Raw genomic sequence first — 15,647 nt, forward strand, 5'->3', positions numbered from 1 at the left:
TCTAAGGACTTATATGCATGCATATAAGCATAACCAATGGATACAAGACACGGGGGGGTGGGGGGCGGTAAGGGAGGCCGAGGGAAGGTCAATGGGGAAAAAAAGGAGACATATATACTACTACTTGTAATACTTTAAACAAGAAAATAAAATTTTAAAAAAAAGAAAAAATGCTGCCAACTTTAATCCAAAGTGTCACTGACTGTCAAGAAGAAACCTGATGTTAAAATGTGAAAAATAGCCCTACCCTGTTTGGCTCAATGGATAGAGTGTCAGCCTGCGGACCCAAAGGGTCCTGGTTTCAATTCCCACCAAGGGCACATACCTCAGTACAGACTCCTCCCTGGTGAGGCCCTGGTAGGGCACATGCAGGAGGCAACCAATCAGTGTGTTTCTCTCACATCAATATTTCTCTCTGTCTTTCCCTCTCTCCTCCACTCTCTCCCCCTGAAAATCAATGGAAAAATATCCTCAGGTAAGGATTTTTTTTAAATTTTAAATGTGAAAAATGTGAGTCTTAGAATCAGTAAAATATGAAATAGCCCTTGGAGATCTCCTAGGCCCGTGGTCGGCAAACCGTGGCTCATGAGCCACATGCGGCTCTTTGGTCCCTTGAGTGTGGCTCTTCCACAAAATACTGGCTCTTCCACAAAATACTGGCTCTTCCACAAAATACTGGCTCTTCCACAAAATACTGGCTCTTCCACAAAATACTGGCTCTTCCACAAAATACTGGCTCTTCCACAAAATACTGGCTCTTCCACAAAATACTGGCTCTTCCACAAAATACTGGCTCTTCCACAAAATACTGGCTCTTCCACAAAATACTGGCTCTTCCACAAAATACTGGCTCTTCCACAAAATACTGGCTCTTCCACAAAATACTGGCTCTTCCACAAAATACTGGCTCTTCCACAAAATACTGGCTCTTCCACAAAATACTGGCTCTTCCACAAAATACTGGCTCTTCCACAAAATACTGGCTCTTCCACAAAATACTGGCTCTTCCACAAAATACTGGCTCTTCCACAAAATACTGGCTCTTCCACAAAATACTGGCTCTTCCACAAAATACTGGCTCTTCCACAAAATACTGGCTCTTCCACAAAATACTGGCTCTTCCACAAAATACTGGCTCTTCCACAAAATACTGGCTCTTCCACAAAATACTGGCTCTTCCACAAAATACTGGCTCTTCCACAAAATACTGGCTCTTCCACAAAATACTGGCTCTTCCACAAAATACTGGCTCTTCCACAAAATACTGGCTCTTCCACAAAATACTGGCTCTTCCACAAAATACTGGCTCTTCCACAAAATACTGGCTCTTCCACAAAATACTGGCTCTTCCACAAAATACTGGCTCTTCCACAAAATACTGGCTCTTCCACAAAATACTGGCTCTTCCACAAAATACTGGCTCTTCCACAAAATACTGGCTCTTCCACAAAATACTGGCTCTTCCACAAAATACTGGCTCTTCCACAAAATACTGGCTCTTCCACAAAATACTGGCTCTTCCACAAAATACTGGCTCTTCCACAAAATACTGGCTCTTCCACAAAATACTGGCTCTTCCACAAAATACTGGCTCTTCCACAAAATACTGGCTCTTCCACAAAATACTGGCTCTTCCACAAAATACTGGCTCTTCCACAAAATACTGGCTCTTCCACAAAATACTGGCTCTTCCACAAAATACTGGCTCTTCCACAAAATACTGGCTCTTCCACAAAATACTGGCTCTTCCACAAAATACTGGCTCTTCCACAAAATACTGGCTCTTCCACAAAATACTGGCTCTTCCACAAAATACTGGCTCTTCCACAAAATACTGGCTCTTCCACAAAATACTGGCTCTTCCACAAAATACTGGCTCTTCCACAAAATACTGGCTCTTCCACAAAATACTGGCTCTTCCACAAAATACTGGCTCTTCCACAAAATACTGGCTCTTCCACAAAATACTGGCTCTTCCACAAAATACTGGCTCTTCCACAAAATACTGGCTCTTCCACAAAATACTGGCTCTTCCACAAAATACTGGCTCTTCCACAAAATACTGGCTCTTCCACAAAATACTGGCTCTTCCACAAAATACTGGCTCTTCCACAAAATACTGGCTCTTCCACAAAATACTGGCTCTTCCACAAAATACTGGCTCTTCCACAAAATACTGGCTCTTCCACAAAATACTGGCTCTTCCACAAAATACTGGCTCTTCCACAAAATACTGGCTCTTCCACAAAATACTGGCTCTTCCACAAAATACTGGCTCTTCCACAAAATACTGGCTCTTCCACAAAATACTGGCTCTTCCACAAAATACTGGCTCTTCCACAAAATACTGGCTCTTCCACAAAATACTGGCTCTTCCACAAAATACTGGCTCTTCCACAAAATACCGACTTTTGCGCATGGGCCACGAAGTTTCAATCGCACTGTACGTGCGCGCCTGCACGTGGTATTTTGTGGAAGAGCCACACTCAAGGGGCCAAAGAGCCGCATGAGGCTCACGAGCCGCGGTTTGCCAAGCCGCAGTTTGCCGACCACTGGTAACCTAGGCTAAAAGCATGCTTTGAGAAATGAGGAAATTCTAGCTCTGGAAAGGCAAACCATCTACTTAAGGTCATAGGCCTAGTTAGTGACAGAATTGGAACCCAGTAGGAATCCCCCTACCTAGATCAGAGTTCATGGTGATAGAGAATGTCATGCATCAGAGATAGTGCTCAGAGTTAACCTGGAGGTTCCTTTCAACTCTGAGAACATGACGTGCACAAATGTACGAATCATCCTCAGATAAATCAGAAAATGCTACATTGGACAGAATTATAACATTTACTAAAAAAGGTCCCCATATCAAGTATCGGTTCCTATTACAGATTTCCAGTGTCTATAATAGTGCCTAGATGGTATATTTATGGGCACATTGTAGGTTCTCAAAAATATTAGATGGGCATATCTGGTTCAACGACTATCTCGATGACTTTGGGCCAGTTACTTCATCACTCTGGAGTCTGCTTCTTCAGTCACAAAGTGGACAGACTAATATCCATCTCTCAGATGCCAGTAAGGGTCAAGTGAGATGGATCTATAAGTATGCCTGGCACAGTAGCTGGTCAATAATAGGAACATCAATGTTAGTTTCCTCTACCTCTTAAGTTATTGTTAGATTCAAAGTTGTTTAAATGCCAATATCATGAAGCCATTCAGAAAAACCTATATTCCTATTTTCTAGTACTCTAGACTTACACAGTCCAATACGGCAGCCACCAGCCCCATGTGGCTATTGAAATGTATCATTAAATTAAAATTTCAAATTAATTTCCTTGACCGCATTAGCCCCATTTCAAGGGTTCAACATCCATATGTGGCTATCCAATTGGATAGCATAGGCACAGAACACTTCCACCATCGCAGAAACTTCTATCAGACAGTGCAGCTCTTCACTAACAAGAGTACAATAGTGCTCATGGTTTTTCTTCTCAAACCCAAGTAAAGATCATCCCAAACCTTTTAAACAAAACCTCACTTGATAAATGTATTTGTGCGCCCTCCTGTGGCTAGAGATGAAAACTAGTCCTGTGTCTGCAATGAAGCGGCACATTTCTTAACCAGGATAGTTCAGAAATCTTTAGTAATCTGACGGCTAGAAAAAGTAACATAAAACACACGTATATGCATTTTGAATTATCTAGAGACTACTAAGGAAAATCTCTTTGAGAAGGTCTGATAGCGTAATCACAGTATTCCTAAATCTCAGTATTTTTTTAACTACCCACATTTGCGGACACTCCCTGTTTAAACAAAGGACAATACTGTATAACTGTTTCAGTGAGGAGAGACAAGCAGGATTATTCGATGAATGATCCCAGGCGCTCTCAGTGACAGCTGGCAATAAACGAGCTGGAACGTGTGGCTCCCCAGTGCGGATGGGAGGAGTGTGCGTGCCTACCAAACTCAGACTCAACTTCCCACTGAAGGGGCGCCGGTTTGTGGGTGCCAGGCATGTGGTCTTTCCCAGCTGGCACCCAAGCTCAGCCTACTTGGTTTCAGATCCCAAAAGTGTATTCCCCATCTCTTCGCTCAGCATGCCAGGCAGTTCTCACGCTTGCACAATAAAACCCGAGACCAGTGGCGACAGGTGGGGCCTCCCCTGGAGCAGTTGACGCCAGAGTTCAGCAGCCTTGCCCAAGCACCCTCGACACTGGATGCACAGAGCCTCACCAGTGATACTCCTGGTGTGGAAAAGAAAAAAATTAAACTCTTTAGAAAGACTTACTTTTACTGAAGACAACATTAATATTGCAGTTCTACCCCCTCCCCTACTCCCCCCAAAAGTGACAGAGCTTCTAGGTTGGTAAACACATGGAGATGCTGGGAGGGTTTCCCTCTGGGAGAGGGCATGGAAGCTCCAGGCCCCTTTCCCCACACCTTGCCCTACATGTCTCTTCCACCTGACTGTTCCTGAGTTTTATCTTTTTCTAATAAAATAGCAATCTATAACAGATTATTCCTATACTCAGCTAGCAGTTTCAAATTATACAAAAGCGTGGAAAACTCTCTAATTCATTTTATGAGGACAATGCAACCCTGAAATCCAATCTTAAAGACTATAGCGGAAGAAAAGAGAGACCAGAAAAACCAAGGTGCTAGATGAAAAACTATAAATAAAATAATAGTTAATAGCAAGCAGAACTCAATACATGAATAGAATCATTCACCATGACCAAGTAGGATTTAGCTCAGGAATGCGAAGACTTTTGTTTTTGAGATCATTTTATTTAAAAAGAAATAAAATCTTTTAGATTTAAAAAATCAGAAAACACAGGGAAGTATTTTAAAACGGATCATCCAGTGCACCTAGAGAGTATTATGTTAAGTGGAATAAATCAGTCAGAGAAAGACAAATGCCATATGATTTCACTTATATGTGGACTCTAAAGAACAATATAAATGAACAAACAAAAGAGAAGCAGGCTCATAGACACAGAGAACAGACTGATGGTTGCCAGAAGGGAGGGGGCTGGGGGTCTGGGTTAAAAAGGTGAAGGGATTGAGAAGTACAGATTGGCAGTTACAAAATAGTCATGGGAATGTAAAGTACAGCATAGGAAATATAGTCAATAATGTAATAACAATGTACAGTGCCAGGTGGGTACTGGAAATATCAGGGGGAACACTTTGTAAAGTATATGATTGTCTGACCACTATGTTGTATACCTGAAACTATATAAAATAATATTGAATGTTGACTGTAATTGAAAAATGTTTAATTTAAAAAAGGAAGAAGCCAAAACCGGTTTGGCTCAGTGGATAGAGCATCGGCCTGCGGACTGAAAGGTCCCAGGTTCGATTCCGGTCAAGGGCATGTACCTTGGTTGCGGGCACATCCCCAGTGGGAGATGTGCAGGAGGCAGCTGATCGATGTTTCTCTCTCATCGATGTTTCTAACTCTCTATCTCTCTCCCTTCCTCTCTGTAAAAAATCAATAAAATATATTTTTAAAAAAATAAAATAAAAAAATAAAAAAGGAAGAAAAGACCATCCAGAATCCTATCACCCAAAGAGAATCACTAATACAGCTAAATATAAGGTCGCACTGCACATTATAGTATTCCCTTTCTCACCACACACACAATCATTTACTTAACTTTAAAAAATATGCACTAAGCAATGCATGGGGCCAAAAAGCAGCTGCCTCCTGGGGTCTGGCCAAGAGGTCAAGAGCAGCTTCAGCGTCCCTCCACCACAGGAAGCAAGCTCAGTTGCAAGAGTTGGGTTGAACCACTGTGCAGAGCACTTCAGCTCAGGTCAGCCATCTCTTGGATTCAGCACCTAAATGCAACTATGTTTGGTGCATCGTCTCTGGGAGTAAGTGCCAAGTCACATCCCCCTACTGCAGCTGCAACTCATCAATCAGGGGTTTCACAAAGAATGTTTTTGAAAACCAGGTACAAGCTGTCCAGCAAACAGTCCACACTTATCTCAGCTTGCTACATTCTAGGGAGCAAATACGCTTCGTGTTGCTTTTTCTTTGCTTTTTAAACATAGCTTTGAGACACAATTCACAGGCTGCACAATTTATCCATTTAAAATATACAATTGACTGGGTTTTAGTATATTCACAGGCTTGTGCAACTATCACCACAATCTAATTTTACAACATTTCATTCTCCCTAAAAGAAACCTGGTCCCATTAGCAGTCACTCCCCATTTCCTCCCAAACCTCCCAATAATCACTAACCTACTTCGTATCCCTAATGGATTTGCCTGTTCTGGACATTTCACATAAACAAATCAAATCATACAATGTGTCTTTTTATGTTTGGCTTCTTTCACTTACCATAATATTTTTAAGGTTCCTCCATGTTGTAGGGTGAATCACACTTCATTTCTTTTTATTGCCAAATAATATTCCACTGTAGCATAGACCACAATTTACTTATCCATTCGTCACTTGGTGAACCCTTGGTCGTTTCCACTTTTTGGCTATTATGAATAATGTTGCTATGACCATTTTTTGTGCACCTTTTTGAGTGAATAAGTGTTTTCATTTCTCTTGTGCACAAACCTAGGAGTGGATAGTTCTGTGTTTAAGCTTTTTGAGGAACTGTTAAACTGTTTTTCCAAAGTGGCTGCACCGTTGTACATTTCTACCAGCTATGTTTAAGGGGATGAGTTTCTCCATGTCCTTGCCAACACTTTTTACTGTTTTTGTTTTTTTTTAATCTATCTTTATTTTTGAAAGCATTACAGATGTTCCCCTTTTCCCCCATTGCCCCCCCTCCAACCCTTTCCTCAGGCATCAGGCCTCTAGTATGTATATAAGTTATTTGTTTAGCCCAGCCTGCTGATGTAGCTCAGCGATTTAGCGTTGACCCAGGAACCAAGAGACTACTGGTTCGATTCTTGGTCAGGACAGGGCACATGCCTGGGTTGTGGGCTCAATCTCCTGTGGGAGGCGTGCAGGAGGAAGCCAATTGATGATGTTGCTCTCTCATTGAAGTTTCTATCTCTCTAACCCTCTCTCTCTAAAAAAGTCAATAAAGCCCTAACCGGTTTGGCTCAGCGGATAGAGCGTCGGCCTGTGGACTGAAGGGTCCCAGATTCAATTCCGGTCAAGGGCATGTACCTTGGTTGCGAGCACATCCCCAGTGGGGAGTGTGCAGGAGGCAGCTGATCGGTGTTTCTCTCTCATCGATGTTTCTAACTCTCTATCCCTCTCCCTTCCTCTCTGTAAAAAATCAATAAAATATATATTTTTTAAAGTCAATAAAACATATTTTTAAAAAATAAGTTATTTGCTTAATCTCTTCCTGCCCTGTTTTTGTCTTTTTTTTTAATTTTAGCCCATATTGTGGGTATGAAGTAGTATCTTGTGCTTTTTATTTGCACTTCTCTCTTCATGTGCTTGTTGGTGACAGGGTTTAGGACACCCTACCCCAGTTTACTATTCTTAGCTCATACCCTTTTTATCTTATCACATTTTTCCATAACTCTACTCTTCATCAAACCTAGCATGAAAGCACTCAGGTTTAACTGCTTCTTCAGGTCTTCATTTTCTTATAAAAGCTCCTGTGTAATACAAAACTTATATTAAATAAATTTGTATGCTTTCCTCTTGTTAATTTGTCTCTTGTTACAGGGCCCTCACCCAAGAATTTAAAAGGGTTCAGGGAACTTTTTTTTCCTCCTCTACATTGGTCATTTTTACATTTTCATTGAAGAAATTTCTATTCAAATCTTTTGCCCATTTTCAAATTGGGTCATTTGTCATTTATTATTGTTGTAAGAGTTCTTTATATATTGTAAATACAAGTCCCTTATCAGACATATAATTTCCAAAATTTTTCTTCTCTTCTGTGGGTTATTATTTCACTTTCTTGATAGTATTATTAGCAGCACAGAAGTTTTTTATATTGAAGTTCAGTTTATCTTTTTTTGTCACTTGTGTTTTTGCTATCATATCTAAGAAATCATTGCCTAACCCAGGGTCATGAAGATTTAATGTATTCCTGTACTTTATTCTGAGAGTCCTACAGTGTGAATCCTCCAACTTTATTCAAGATTATTTTGGCTTTTCCAGGTCCCTTGACCTTCCACAATTATCCACTGTTTTTATAAATGTACTGGAGGCCTGGTGCATGAATTTGTGCACGGGTGGGGTCCCTCAGCCTGGCTGGCAGTCAGAGCCAATCAGGGCTGTCTCGCCCAGTCCCAATTGATTGGCCAGCCAGGGGGAGGGACTGCGGGAGGTTGGCTGTGGGAGCACACTGACCACCAGGGGGCAGACACTCAACACAGGAGCTGCTCCCTGTTGGTCAGTGCACTCCTACAGCGAGAGTGCCGCGCAGCTGACCAGTCCCAGTGGCCCACAAGCCCGGTGGCAGCCACTCACTCCCTCAGTAGTCTTGCGGTCAAATCTCTGGACTTGTAAGTCTATTTCTTTCACCAGGTAGGGGAAGTTTTCTGTCATTATTTCTTCAAATAGGTTTTCAATATCTTGCTCTCTCTCTTCTTCTAGCGCCCCCCATAATTCTGATGTTGGTAGGCTTGAAGTTGTCCCAGAGGCTCTTACACTGTCTTCATATTTTTGGATTCTTTTTTCATTTTGCTCTTCCGGTTGAGTGTTTTTTGCTTCTTTGTATTTCAAATCTTTGACTTGATTCTTGCGATCCTCTACTCTACTGTTGAATCTCTGTATATTATTCTTTATTTTAGTCAATGTATGCTTAATTTCTGACTGGTCCTTTTCCATTTTTTTGGAGGTTTCTAGAAGATTCTTGAGTAACCTTATAACTGTGGGTTTGAACTTTATATCCAGTAGTTTGCTTTCTTCCATTTCTTTCATTTGTGACATATTTCTTTGTCTCCACATTTTGGCTGCTTCCCTGTGTTTGTTTCTATGTATTGGGTAGCTGCTAAGTCTCCTGGAGTTGATAGAGTGGCCTTGTGTAGTAGGTGTCCTATAGGGCCCAGTGGCTCAGCCTCCCCAATCACCTGAGGTGGACACTCTTGGTGCACCCCTTTGTGGGCTGTGTGCACAGTCTTGTTGTAATTGAGCCTTGATAGCTGTTGGTATCACTGGGAGGAATTGAAGAACTCCAGGCCAATTGGCTCTGAGGACCAGCAATGTCTATGATGGAAGAGCTGCTGTGCAGGAGACACCCTTATGGGGCAGGACTTGCTTCAGTGGGGATTTGGTGCTCACTGAGTCTGCCCCTTGAGTGTGTAACTTATGGATATGAAGAGTTGTAATCTGGTATGGTCTCACACTGACCACTGGGTAAAATAGCTCTTGGATCTCTAAGGAGGTATAAAGTCAGTCACTGCCTGGGACCACCCAGCAGGAGTTACAGAGAGATCTGCAGATTCCTCCTCTTTATATGGGGTTTGGAAGTGCCCATATGAGGCCCAGCTGTGAAGCAAGGCAGGCTGCTGCAGTGCTGGCCTTTGCCTTCTTTTGATACCTTTGGGGCTCCCTGACCCAGCTGCTGTTTGATAGGTTTTAGGCTGAGAAAGGACCGGCCATTCATATGCAAATGCAGCTGTGCATAGCTTGGGTGGGGTTGTAAATTGACGGGTGGGGTCTCAGGGAATCTCCAGGGTGGAGCAAACAGCAATAGCTGCCAGTCAGCCTGCACCAGTGGTTCCAGCTCAGGAACAATGACTGTTGCGAGCACCTCCGTCTGGAAGAAAGCTGCCCCCACATTCCTGCCCCAATGCAGACAGTCCAGTTTCTCCCTGTATGTGTCTGGGTCCCCTAAAGTCTCACCCAGCACTGGAGCTCAGAGTAAGTAGGAGCTTGTATCTCCCTCCTGATTAAAAAAAGCGGCACACCTGGGTGCCAGCCCGTTTCGTGCCTCTGCACCTCCGCACCTCCGCACCTCCTACCAGTCTCAATGTGCTTTCTTCTTTACCTCTCTAGTTGTACTTCCATTCAGCCAGCTTTCCTGTGGTTCTGGATGATAGTTGTTCTATATTTTAGTTGTAATTTTGATATGGTTGTGGGAGGCAGCAAGTACAGGTGTTTACCTATGCCGCCATCTTGGTTCTGTCCTTCTTCTTTGAGCAGTTTTAGGTTCACAGAACAATTGAGGAGAAAGTACAGAGTTCTCATATAGCTCCTCATCCCACCAATCCATTTTCTCATGTTAACCTTTATTAATTCAATTCCTCACACGTTTATCTTGCATTCCTGTGGTACAGTCCTTATAATTGACGAGCCAATATAGGTGCATTATTGTCATTAACTAAAGTCCATAGTTTACATTAGGGTTCACTCTTTGGGCTATACATTCTGTGGCTTTTGACAGACACATGTATATACCATTATGGAATTATACAAAATAGTTTCACTACTTTAAAAATTCCCTGTGTCACAATTATTCATCCCTTCCTTCCTCCTCTCAAAACCCTGATATCTTTTTACTGTCTCCATAGTTTATAGCCATTCTAATAGGTTTGTAATAGTATCTTTTTGTTAGTTTAGTTTGCAACTCTGTAGTGACATGATATTGAGCATTTTTTCATGTGCTTATTTGCTATGGGTGTATCTTTTCCACAAGATATATATTCCTTAAATAATATGTGATATTTGTGTCAAGATAAGGAGGAATTGCCTGGCCAGCATGGCTCAGTGGTTGAGTATCGACCTATGAACCAGGAGCTCACGGTTCGACTCCTGGTCAGGGCATGTGCCCAGGTTGTGGGCTCCATCCTCAGTTGGGGGCATGCAGGAGGCAGCCTATCAATGATTCTTTCTCATCATTGATGTTTCTATCTCTCTCTTCCTCTTCCTTCCTCTCTGAAATCAATAAAAATATATTTTTAAAAATAACGAGCGATGGCAGGAGTGGATGGGTGGATAAATGAAACACATTTGACCATGAGTTGATGATTGAAGCCGGGTGGTGTGTACATGGGCGTTTGTTCCACTAGTCGCTTTTCTTTTATATATGTTTGAAAATTGTCATAATTTAAAAGGTTTTATTTTAAATCCACACATGCAGGAACTGTCTTTTCTGTACTTCAGTTAATAAATGTTAATAAATGTAAGACTAAAAGCATCACTCAGGTTTTCTCATTGTTCCTGAATACCATTTTTATTTTTAATTAAACATTTTGAGATAATTGTAGATTCACATGCAGTTGTAAGAAATACCATAGAGACATCCTGTGTACACTTTGCCCAGTTTCCCCATATTGCAAAACTATAGTATAATAGCACAACCAGGATATTGATATTGATACAATCCACTGATCTCATTCAGATTTCTCCAGTTTTACTTGTGCTCATGTGTGTGTGTGTATGTGTTAAGTGCTATACAGTTTTATTGCCTGTATAGGTTCATGTATCCACCACCACTGTCAAGATACTAAACAATTCCAATGCCACAAGCACAAGGATTCCCCATTTTGCCCCTTTATAACCACACTCACATTTCCTCCTCGACCTCACCCTCTAATCCAGCCATGGGCAAACTACGGGCCGCGGGCCGGATCCGGCCCGTTTGAAATGAATAAAACTAAAAAAAAAAAAGACCGTACCCTTTTATGTAATGATGTTTACTTTGAATTTATATTAGTTCACACAAACACTCCATCCATGCTTTTGTTCCGGCCCTCCGGTCCAGTTTAAGAACCCATTGTGGCCCTCGAGTCAAAAAGTTTGCCCACCCCTGCTCTAATCCCTAACTACTGGCAACTACTAAACTTGCCTTGATTTCTAAAATTTTGTCATTTCAAAATGTTATATGAATGGAATCATAAAGTATGTAGGCTTTTGGAATTGGCCTTTTTTCGTTCAACATAATTCCCTACAGATTCATCCAAGTTCTGTGTATAAGTACTCTCTTCCTGTTTATTGTTGAGTAGTATTCCATGGTATGGCTGCAGCACAGTTTAATTATTCACCAGTTGAAAGACATCTGCACTGATTCCAGTTTTGGCTATTACACATAAAGCTGATATGAACATTCATAGATGCATTTTTCATCTATTTTGTTTTGCCACTGTTATAACAATTTCACCACTATCCACTAATCTTAGAAGATTGGGCCGAAACCGGTTTGGCTCGGTGGATAGAGCGTCGGCCTGTGGACTGAAAGGTCCCAGGTTCGATTCCGGTCAAGGGCATGTACTTGGGTTGTGGGCACACCCCCAGTAGGAGATGTGCAGGAGGCAGCTGATAGATGTTTCTAACTCTCTATCTCTCTCCCTTCCTCTCTGTAAAAAATCAATAAAATATATTTTTAAAAAAAAGAAGATTGGTAATTCTGCAACCTTTACAAATAAATGTATACATTTGAAGCATGTGTAACCTCCCTTAAGTGAGTTATGAAGTATTTCTTTAATAATATAATTAATTTCTCTGGCTGTTCTTCTAACATATATTGAAAACAATTTTCAACAGGAAATTGTAAATGACCTTACAATTACAGACCTTCTGATGACTAAGATAGTTGAACATCACTGATGGTTTCCTCTTTGTTATAATCAAACAAAACAATCTTGCTGTACCTCCTGCACCTCATAAATATGTATTAGGAGACAAAATTTCCAAATGATACATCCATATGCCATCACTAAGGGCCAGAGAACATGTTACAGATTTGAAGTCTGTGCCCTCAGGTCTTTCAGCATAAAGTACAATAATGATGTAATTTACATTCAGCCATAGATATATTGAAATTTTCCAATTTACTAGGAAATTCTATTTTCAAAACCCATTACTGATCCTTTTAAAAGCAAAGCATGCTTTTGTCGTGGTTATTTACCTGCTATCTCTTAGCTCTAAGATAACCCTTTTTTGCTCTGTTCTGTGATGCCAGAGCTGAGATTCTGCAAACTGCTTTTCCCAAACTACGAAGTCAGTTGCCTTCCTGGTAGATTTTGTCAATGGGAGGTTCTAATGGGAGATTAGGATGGAGAAGGGACCTCTGGCTGTCAGCTTCCATCAACAGCCCTACCCGCCCCACCCCCACCCACACCCAATAACGTCAGCCTTCAGCTTCTTTCAGGCTTACTAGCATCACTATACCAGGTTCCCACAGAGGAACCACTTCCCACCAGCCACGCCTTCCTTGGTGGTCAGAGCAGGGGCTGTGTGGAGTACCTCCACCAGAGGTCCATGTATCAGCCAGCACAGAAACTCTCCTCCAAGCTCTCAGGTTCTGGTAATCTCACTTCTTCCCTTTTGTTCCCCCAGTCCTAACATGGTAGCTGCTTCTCACAGCTACTAATATCAGCACTAGGGGTACAGGAAGCAGTGACAAATATCTGGGTTACCTCGTTGTCCTCCCTTTTAGCCTTCTAGCATCCATGTACCCAACTTTATCTAGTGAATACACTCTACTGGAAATACTTGGCATGCCTTTCTGCTTTCCTGTAGCTTTTATTCAATTGCAAACAAAAATTTGCAACTTTTTTAGTATCTTATCTATTTCCTCTCCAACTACTAGGTCATGGTCCTTACAGGAGGATCTGTGGTTAAATTTGGGACTTTGAGGGGGAAAGAGAAGGGTTAAGTGAACATCAGAGATTCTTTGGTAATAAACAACAAATGGACTCAGGCTAACATAAGCAAAAACGGAATAAATGGAAGAATATGATCTGCTCACAGAATTAAAGGAGCAGATTTGGAAAGAGCAGAAATCAAAGCCATTCCAGAGTTCCAGGAAGTAGGAATCAATGGAGGTACCTTGTGGTGCTTTACCAGCAGGAATCTATGGAATCCACATTCCACAAAGGGCATCGCTAAATGACCCATTGGGGTTAGGTGCCTAACCTTTGGCCGGTGGAGAGTGTGGTATCCTGATAGACAGTCCTACCAAACTGTAAGAAGTTTGAAGAAGGAAGAATGAGCTCACCCAAAAGAAATTTAGCATGCTATTTCCCAGAGAAGAAAGAATGGATGAAGGCCAGCAATTACACTAAATTTTCACTGCAGTGAACTGCAGAAGAGGTCTTCACTTCAGTTGTAAATTACAATGCATTGCATATTAAAACTTTGAATAAAAGAACAATGTGTATGTAATATTTTAAACAATAAAGAATTTAAATTTAGCCCTAACCGGTTTGGCTCAGTGGATAGAGCGTCGGCCTGGGGACTCAAGGGTCCCAGGTTCGATTCCGGTCAAGGGCATGTACCTTGGTTGCGGGCACATCCCCAGTGGGGTTTAAAAAATTGTTTTATTAAAAAATTCACCTGTTTAATAAAAATAATGTAACACAAAACATGTAACTATGTCTTGGGTGTCCACCTCTTTTTTTTCAGCTGTACTGAGTACACCATAGCTATTCTTTCAGTGACTTCTTAACTGACTTGTAGGGAATTTAGTATCCTGCTTGAATCTGTGGCTATTCTGAAAACCAGGTGCTAAGAGGTATGCATTTGTTTTTCAAAGTTATATTTAGATCAAAATATGTGTCCAAATAAATGTAAATAATATGAAGGCTAGAATCTTTCTAACTAAGTTTGGAACCAGGGAATTTCAGAAATACATCCTACATGCAAAGTTTCCATGGACTAGATTATTTTCCATTATATTCCTACTGTATCCATATTAAAAGACAACTTTAATAACAAAACAAACAAACAAAAGAACAATGTGGTTGAGGTGGAAAGCTCAGAGGAATTTTTCTAGAAAAAGTTCTACATTTGAAGCCTTCTTATCACTGCTTATGGATTGAGACGAGGATAGGAGGAGTTTCCTATTCAATATTTTTCATTTGACAAATATTTATTTACTACGCCCCAGTGATCCTAAGTCTAAGCCCCAGAGATTCTGGTCTAGGTCATTTCCTTTACTAGTATTCACTGTCACCAATGAGTAGCTCAAGTTGCTTAACATTAATAGCTAGCACAATGGGGTAAGTTGGCCTTTCAGAAATCCAGAGGGACACCCCACAAAGGTTTAAATATTAACACATTTATAAGCATAAAACAATTACTTCACTTTACCTAATATCACAATAGTAAATGAAAACAAAGTACAAGTTCAAACAAGCACAGTGTTACCTATTTTATAATAATTTCCCTTCAGCTCACTCTCATACAATTGCATTAAACAATTTTTTAAAAGAAATTACTTAGAATCCTATCACACTAAGATAACTCTTTTCATTTGTCTGCATTACTCTTCTACCATTCCTCTCTCTATATTTTTCTAAAATGTGTGGGGCTTTTTTTCTGTTTATAAGAGTAATGCCTGTCCATTGGAGAAAAATTTTAAATAGAGCAATATATGAATAAAATAACCATCATCCATAACACCAGCAACCAAGAGACAGTGGCTACTAATATTTTTGTGTATTTTCTTCCTCTCCTAATGATTTGGATGAAAATGATATAGCAGAAACAAAATTGTTATTTTTAATATGTTTTTATTGATTTCAGAGAAAGGAAGGGAGAGGGAGAGAGAGGCAAAAACATCAATGATGAGAATCATTGATCAGCTGCCTCCTGCATGCGTGGGAGCCCCGAAACCTGCAACCGGACATGTGCCCTGACCAGGAATCCAACAGTGATCTCCTGGTTCATAGCTCAACCACTGAGCCACACCAGCCAGGCAAAATTGGTATTCTTTTTAATCCTCACCCAAGGATATTTTTTCCATTGATTTTAAAGAGAGTGGAAGAGT

At 41.0% G+C, this 15,647-nt stretch overlaps 1 protein-coding gene across 1 annotated transcript in view; it reads left to right on the forward strand.

The window, feature by feature from the left end:
- Nucleotides 1-7,086, forward strand: part of LOC102250259 (reactive oxygen species modulator 1) — an 8,982-nt gene extending 1,896 nt beyond the window's left edge. Inside the window, exon 2 of the mRNA XM_005876617.2 lies at nucleotides 7,073-7,086. The gene's annotated coding sequence lies outside the window, so the exon portion shown is untranslated. The remainder of the gene's footprint in view (nucleotides 1-7,072) is intronic.
- The last annotated feature ends 8,561 nt before the right edge of the window (nucleotides 7,087-15,647 follow it).

Source organism: Myotis brandtii, unplaced genomic scaffold (genome assembly GCF_000412655.1).
Source record: "Myotis brandtii unplaced genomic scaffold, ASM41265v1 scaffold490, whole genome shotgun sequence".
Taxonomy (NCBI): Eukaryota; Metazoa; Chordata; class Mammalia; order Chiroptera; family Vespertilionidae; genus Myotis; species Myotis brandtii.